Source organism: Aedes aegypti, chromosome 2 (genome assembly GCF_002204515.2).
Source record: "Aedes aegypti strain LVP_AGWG chromosome 2, AaegL5.0 Primary Assembly, whole genome shotgun sequence".
NCBI classification, from domain to species: Eukaryota; Metazoa; Arthropoda; class Insecta; order Diptera; family Culicidae; genus Aedes; species Aedes aegypti.
Genome location: NC_035108.1, coordinates 421,385,682 through 421,394,767, shown reverse-complemented (window position 1 = coordinate 421,394,767; position 9,086 = coordinate 421,385,682).

The following is a 9,086-nucleotide window of genomic DNA, read 5'->3' as shown; positions in this document are numbered from 1 at the left end:
ATAGGAAACTCAAATTATTTAACAAAGCTTAACAAACGTTATTTAACAAAGCTACGATGAAGAGAAGATCCTTCTCTATTTCCCAGTGGGGACAGTTATGAAAATATTGGCAAATTCATTTGTTTAACAACCACGAGCTACACATTCAGTTACCAATGGGTGTAAAAAAAACTTGAGTATATTCGAATTGATAAAGCTAACAGCAATGAGTAAGGGTTCAACATATTTTATATTAGAGGATTGTTTTTAAATTATTCGTGGTTATGAAACAGATTTCAGCGAATATATTCAACGAAATACCTTAATTTGGAATGGATCTCCGTCATCATTCTCTCAATACAAATCCATTCAGCAGTAGCCAGATAGAAAAATAACAATTGCAATATTTGGAATGTTTCATAAATCAGCAATTTGTAAACAATAATCTTCATTAATATGTCAACTAAACTTCATCATCGTTCCCAATACTGACATTTTCTTACATAACTTATAATGAAACAATGAAATGATAAAGGGCTATTTTGCTAAACTACCGAGTAAATTAGAAAACTCAATGGTAGGAATTTGATGTTCTCATTACTATCCAGGCTGTTCCATCAAGAGCATTGATACATCAAAACAAATCGATGAGTTGACTGAGTGGATATCTCCTGAAACATTGAACACATTGAATAAATATCTTGTTTTACTATAATAACGTTAATATGTGCCTAAATGAGCGTATTGCAATCTTTTGAAGAATTAAAACTTCAACAGAAAATTTGATTGAAACTAAGATGGTTGATTTTATGTCTTGTTCCCAAAAAGAAAACAATATTTTTCCATGTCGATAGAGCATTGATTTTAACCTAACTTTTTAAACTTTTTTTGCAACTGTTTATTTATAAATACAATAGTTTGGACCTGAGAGGGAGAAACCGATACAAAATTTATGTACGTCATAGTGAGCCGAGATTCTGCTCTCACGAATTCATTTCTTGAAATTTTTTTGATCCTATCATATTACTGTTTTGAAGCTGAATCATCAATTTATGACCCAAGTTAAATAAGTCAGACAAAAACGTTTGAAAAAAAAACTGATTGTCATTTTTTCAGCTTTTTACTGAAATTAATCAAAATGCTACGTCCATTAGTTAGGACCCCTCCCTCCCCCTCGTCACACATCGTCACAAATTCATGAAGTCCCCCCTCCCCCCTAAAATGCTACGTCATTTATGGACGACCCTCAATCAGTTCGATGCTCTAGACAAATTTTTAGAATACCAAATCGAAGCAGTCTCGCCCAGACTCTTTGATTCAAATGAGTAAACAAAGAGTGCCGCCTATTGTGGTCAGTTGTTCTGAATTCGGGGGATTTAGGCAGCAGATCTTGAACTCCATTAGGGGAATCAAGGTTTCCTTCCAAATCGCAAAGAAAGGAGACTGTCGCGTTTTGCCGGAAACTCTTAAATATCGTTAGCTTCTTCTCAAACATCTTGAGAAGAAGAAGCACAAGTTTTTTTTACTTATGACGACAAAACTGAACGTTTGTTCAAAGTTGTCTTGAAAAGTCTCTCGAGTGACTAAAAGTCACCTAAAGAGTTCTAAAATTGTATAAATGATTTACTTGGATTTCCCCAGTCCAAGTAATCATTATGAAAAAGAAAACCCAATTTGACATTCTTCGGAAAGGGCTTTCTCAAGAATATTATTTAGTTCAGTTTAACAAAAAAGATTTATAATATTAAAGCTTTAGAAAAAGCAAGACTTATGTTCGATGTCCGTGTGACATGGGAACATTTCCAGAAACCTGGAGGAAATTTCCAGAACCCCATTCAGTGCCAAAAGTGGGGTCATGGAACCAAACATTGTCACATGGATGCTTATAATAATTCATTATTCATTCACAAACTTATTTTATTCCGTCGGGTAGCCGTTTGAATCCTTCAATTTCGTATGGATCTGCCCAAGAAAAATTTATGCCGATATCGTAGCAGATAATTTAAACTCCTCCCCTTTTCACACTACGAGTAACCGTTCTGAATGTTTCAAATCAAATGAAAAAAAAACCCCGCCGCCACAGGTAACTTCTACTCCGCCTCTTCGTCTAACGAAAATTATAACGGAAAATCATCCGATAATGTACTCATTACAAGTGATATGTCTCCCTCTGAATTCATTTTTCTAACTGAACAATTGAATCAAATGATGTTCAAAACCATCACTATGACTGAAGCAGTTCAAGTTGGTGTAAAATTTACTAATCAATTTGTTGTTGAATTACGTTTTTCTAATGGATCCAAATAATATTTTGAATATTTAAAATTGAATGCTCGTTCTTTGAGTGATAAAGAGGACGAGCTGTTTAATTTTCTAACAGCTAATATCATACATATAGCAGTAATTACTAAAACGTATTTGAAACCTGGACCTAAACTTTCATAGCTGCCTATTTGCCTTTTCAATGCTCTGGACAGCAAGTTAATTTGCTCCAAGCTGACTTGCGAAAATTGACTCGCAATAAGTCAAAATTTTTTGTCATTGGTGACTTTAATGCCAAACATCGGTCATGGAATAATTCGCAAAGTTATTCCAACGGCAGAATTTTATTTGATGAGTGCTATTCAGGATATTTCTCAATTCAATACCCTGATAGCTCTATATGTTTTTCGTCTTCTAGAAGCCCATCTACGATTGATTTGGTCTTAAGCGATTCTAGTCATCTTTGTAGCCAACTGGTTACACATGCTGATTTTGATTCTGATCATGTCCCTGTTAAATTTCAAATATCCCATGAAGCAATTCTTAATCCTATCAGCTCATCAAGTAATCTTGATGTTAACATTTCTTTACAATAAAAACTTGATATTGACAATGCTCTTGAAAAATTAACAAATTTTATTGTTGAAGCCAGGGGCATTGCAATTCCAAAATTTGAATTTGAATCCGTGATTATAGACGATGGTCTTAAACTCTTGATCCGTCTTAAAAACGTGAGGAGAAGGCAATTTCAACGCACTCGCGATCCTGCTATGTATAAGTTTCATAGCTATGCATAAGTTTCAAGATCTGCAAAAAGAAATAAAAAAAAAAACGATTTTCAAAATTTTTAAAGTTTTGAAAATAAAATAAGGGCTCTATGCCCTTTTGAAAATTATCTAAAATTGAAAAAAAAAACTTCGGAAGCCTATACCGGCATCGAAAGATGAAAACAAATTATTACTAAAAACTAATTGGGAAAAGGCTCAAAAACTTACTATGCAGTTTGAAAGCGCGCACAATTTCAATTTAGGACTTGCTAGACCAATAGAAAATCAAGTTACTCAATTACTGGGAGACTGATTTGGAAGAAGTGAGAGCTATTATTTAAAAAATTCAAAAATATGAAGTTCCTGGCGATGATGGAATTTTCTACATCCTCATCAAGCAACTTCCAGAAAGCAGCTTATCATTCTTAGTTGATATATTTAACAAATGTTTCCAGTTGGCATATTTTCCTGATAATTGGAAAAATGTAAAGCTTATTCCAATTTTAAAACCAGACAAAAATTCTGCAGAAGCTTCTAGCTATCGTCCAATCAGTTTGCTTTCCTCCATCAGTAAACTTTTTGAAAAGGTTATTTTGAACAGAATGATGGCCCACATCAACGAAAATTCAATTTTTGCCAATGAACAGTTCGGATTCTACCATGGACATTCGACCACTCATCAACTTTTACGTGTAACAAATTTGATCCGTTCCAACAAATCTGAAGGCTATTCTACTGGTCTTGCTCTTCTAGACATATAAAAAGCATTCGACAGTGTTTGGCATGAAGTTTTAATTGTGAAATTAAAAACTTAAACTATCCAACATACATTGTTAGAATAATTCAAAGTTATTTGTCAAATCGTATACTTCAGGTTAATTATCAGAACTCCAGATCTGAAAGACTTCCTGTAAGAGCTGGTGTTCCCCAAGGCAGCATTTTGTTGGGACCAATATTATACAATTATTTCACATCTGACTTACCTGAGTTACCTCATGGATGGTAAAAATCCTTGTTTGCGGATGACACAGGCCTCTCCGCCAAAGGACAAAGCCTGCGTGTCATCTGCAGTCGATTGCAAAAAAGTTTGGATATTTTTTCTTCATACTTGCAAAAATGGAAGATTTCTCCTAATGTTACCAAAACCAAATGTCAAATAAAATAATTAATAATTTCAGGCAAAAATCGTTACAATCTTCTATTGACACGATTAATGCGTTATATGTTTAGGTTAAGTTAGGTTAAGTGAACTGAAAACGTGTTTTTCAAATATAATAATTAATTGAAATAAACTCACCTGTAAAAATTCTGAACCTGTACGGCAAATTAAATGTAATATGTTGTTAATAAAATGTTGATAAAATCTTAGATTTGTTTTACCAAATTAGGATGATAGTGTTGTCTAATAACACAGAACACCTAGATATAAGAAATGAATGTAATGTTTGGAATGATACCAATATTAAATTAAAAAAAAAAGTTTTAAAATGAATAATTATAGTTTGGCACACAATGGTTATTGTTGAGACTTGTAAGTTTGACTTATGATTCTGGTGGTGAGCGTGCTATTTCAGACTACTTCAATAGAATTCGTTGAGCTTGTACCCATTATCGATACCGAAGCAATTGTATTAGTGATGTTTATGAAAATTATATCAAATTATGGTTCTTAAATAATTCATGAATCTCACTTATGAACGTTTTTGTGGTATTTTTGGCTTAGTGCAGGATTGAGAACAGCTTCATAAAAAATTGAAATGTAGTGTGAAATACCTACTTATAAGAACAATAAGCCGAGAAGTAGGCTTATCCCAGTAAAGACGTTATGTCGAAAAGAAGAAGAAAAAGCTCCTGAATCGAAAAAATATAACAAAGTGCAGAAACATTCGTATTTTCCTCTAAAAATATATTAAAGTTGTCCCATTTTACAATACTCCAATTTCAGGTCTTCCCAAAATTCAAAGGTTGTTGCTCGTAGTCAGAATTAACACCATTTTCATAAATTTCCAGCTGTTATAACTTCCATTTATAGAGGAACGTTTCTATTAATATAACTCATCAACGCGGAAACTACCACCCAGCTTAATGAACATAAATGTGTCTAGATACCAAATGATCCTCCGACTGCCATTAATAAATTTGTATCCAGTGGTTTCATTTGCGTTTCATCGCAAACAAATTATAACGGCTGCCCCAAGAGCAACCTAAAAGAAGATCATCAGAGAGGGACTGTAACATTAAATAACGATCTTGTTCGCCCAGTAGGATGTCACCAAACCAGACGGCTCACTACACTCGTCGCAGCATCATGTGGACCAAGCCAAAATTTAAACGATCACAAACCGCCACTATTTCATAGAGTGATGTATCGCTTGTAAAACGACAGGTTCTTCGCACTTCATATTTTCTTCGATTTGGTAGACGGTTGACGCGCGTGCACGCATGTACGATGCGTGTGGTACGATCAAGACAAGTAGACTTCTCATGCTCAAAAATTTCATACTTCTTTTGAGGTTTCTTCAAAAGATCACATTTTTCTCGAAGATCTATTCTGTAGAATCTGTATTTGATCTTATTTTAATTATTAGTTACCGGGGTTTGAGATATTTCGTAATTTCTTGACGTTCTATAACTCTCCATATAAAATTTATTCAAATGGCATTTTGTTTATAGTCAATTTAAAGAACATATAATATGGGTAATATAATTATTAAGGACCTTCTCTATGATCATTACCCAAGTAACCAGATAGCATTTTAATTCACCATATGGGCTAATATATTGCTGTATTACAGCTGACATGCCGTATAATAGTCCTATAAGGCCAAAAAGTCGAATTAGCGAACTGGTGGTTATTTGGGTATGCTTCATTTTTTACAACAAACTTCCATAAAATTACTGTTTTGAAATATTAGTTTACGGAACAAGTTGCAGAATGATGATTTTTACAGCACGAGTGGTAAATTTATCTAACGAGGCTATCCGAGTAGGATAATTACGACGAGTGCTGTAAAATTGAGTTCTGCAACAAGTTACGTACAACATTTTTTGCAATAGGGTCCTAAAATGTTTAACGAAATCTTGTTTTTATTTAATAACACAAAAGAGCATGTTACTGCAACGACTTTAGCATTTTTCCCGCTCAAATAACGGCTATATCATATTTAAACTTTAGTCCATAAATGAACCTTGACACTTTTGATCATGCACACTTAGCTTAAATCACCGAAGTCGGTAATTTATTTACCTAAATCTCAACAGCTGAACGAGCCGATTACCGAATTTCGGTGATTTGAATTTTCGAGCGCGGCTGTCAAAACTACCGAACGTTCGGTAATTTTTACCGACAAAATGTAATCCATGACCCCCGGTTGGGTTTCCTCCTGCTTCTCATCATCACAATACAAAAAGACGAAATTCTAGCGTAACATTTGAAAAGGGGCTAACTGCAAAATGTAAACAAACTTGATTATTCATTATTCGTATCATTTTTTGGCCCTTCCGTGCATTTTTAATTTTCCTCCATATTTTTCAATATTTAGCCATTGTATAGTCTTTTTCTCACATAATGGAACCTAGTGAAATATTTGAAAAGGGTCTATCAGCATAACGTAAAAATTGAGAAATGCTCGATTGAAGATTCTGTAACATATTGATTGTTACTATTTTAAACTCATTGCTATCTAATAGTTTTAAACTTTTGTTCGACACTCGTAGTCTATTACTGGACCACGTAACGTTTTAGATCTAAAACTAGTAAAAAATGTTGAATTCAAACATCATCGGCAGATAGGCCCTTTTACGAGTCTTCAAACCAGTTAGGCCCTTTCAATTAGGCCCTTTAATTAAACATGGTTTCAGTTAGGCCCCTCCAGTTAGGCCCTTTTATTTAACATAGTTCCAGTTAGGCCCTTTTGGAATTTGTTAATTTTATTGATTATTGAATAGATTTTCAAAGTTTTAGAACAAAATCAATCGATTATGTGAGAAAATCAACATTGAATATTGAAAATTCTTTATTGAAGATTCAGTACTATATTGATTATTCATAATTCAAACCCTTTCTCCTATTTACTAGTTTTAAACTCGTGTTCGACACTCATAATAGTCTACTAGGTGGCCCAACGTTTTAAATCTTAAATAACAAAACAACTCGTGAAAATGGTTGAATTCAAACATCATCGGCAGATAGGCCCTTTTACGAGTCTGCAAACCAGTTAGGCCCTTTCAGTTAGGCCCTTTGATTGAATATTTAATATCACAATAATCTCATATTTTTATTCAATCTTCATGATTGTACGATATTCATTCGGGTTTAAACTGCTTTACGACACGGATAGATCCAGAAATAAGCAATACTGAGAATAAGGCTGTCGTTGTTGCTGGTGAAAGCTGGCTACGTTGCAACTAATGCGGGACGGACAAAACGGCTTCTACGTGGTGTTTGATGTGTTTGACGTTCGCTTAGTCGGCAAAAATACCACAGGTGTTTTAGTTTTAACACTGGGGTTGTTCCTATCTGACATTTCGGAAGGGACACGGAAAACAAAATACACACAAATTTTGAGTTTAAACCAAGGGGTGTGGCAAAATCTTAAATAAATCTAAAAAAATTTTTGGAGTTAAACAAAAGAAAAACATTTAAAAATTGAGTAAACATTTGTTTTTGGCTTAAACTTAAGCGTTTGGCGCTAAAATTGGGACAGGGCTTTAGGACCCTATTTAGTTGAAGGCCACTTGAGGGCATCAGAAATTATATCGGAATTTATTATTATTATTATTTTTTAAGGAGTTTGTTGTGTAATGATTCATTACGCAACTCAAAACAGTTGCATAATGAATCATTTCAGCACTGATTTCAGTTGTGTAATGACTATTCTCGCATTGCATACTTCAGTGCAGGAAAGTTGGCCATTTCATGACAGATTGGCGTGATGATACGATGAGAAATTGCAAAAAATAAATAGTCAAGCATGAGAAACATTTTGTAGCCTCGCGTGGACTATGACTACGTATGGGTACCTCAAGGATTTCTTCGGAAGTAGATGACCAGTGATCAAAATAAACACATTTTTTTTATAAAAATTAAAGTTTTTTGAGAACTTATAGAAAAATAATACAGAGCTTACGAAAAAAGATATAGCTATTGTTTGTTATATTATAAAACGCATATAAGCGTCTGTTTATCTGTTTCACTGCTTGGATCTCTGTTCTAGCGGCAGCACTGGTACATACATCAAGATCAAACACACCAATGCCGACGATTTTCATGCTCTTCTGTCGGCTCCTGCTCAACACAGCTGTGCGGTCGAGCAGGAGTTTTCCCAGGAAAATGTGTACACTCCTCTCCTATGCAAGATGAAAGAGAAAGGTCAAAAGCGTTTGCATTTCCCAACTCTTCCTTGAACGAATTGAGTGTCGTTGCTGCGACATGCTTGGTTCTACTCGCGCCCAACATTGATATTAATTGTATTTATTGAGTTGACGGGCCGATGCGGCAGATGATCTAATGACACATTATGTTAGTGGTTTTCGAGAAGAGGGCCGAAATGGCTATAACGTATACCGAAATAGTCATAATTAAAAACATGTGCGCGTGTCAGTTTTGTTGCGCGCACATGTTATTGGGGACGGTTTTTTATGTTTGTTTTATGGATTTATGGACCAACTTCATAATGTTGTGAAATTCTTTTAAATTAAATTGGTATATGCATGAAGATTGTGATTATGAGGTTTCGAGTGAGACTTGGTAATAAGTTAGGCTTTTAAGTAGTATGTTAAGGTATCTCAGAGTGTGATTCATGAAATTGAAACAACAGCGAATTACACAGCTCATACAAGGGCTCATTCACAAATTTTATAACGCTGAAAGGGGTGGATGAGTGTCCCCACGATGTTATGGTTCATACAAAATTAGTAGGATATTCACACAAAAGGCGTTACGAGGGGGTTGGTGTCGAAAATGCTAATTTACGACGTTATGAAATGTATAAATGAGCCCTAAAACAGTCGATTATTGATTCAATAAGTTCCTACAGCTTTGTTCCAATTTTAGAACGCTTGAGTTTAAGTCAGAAC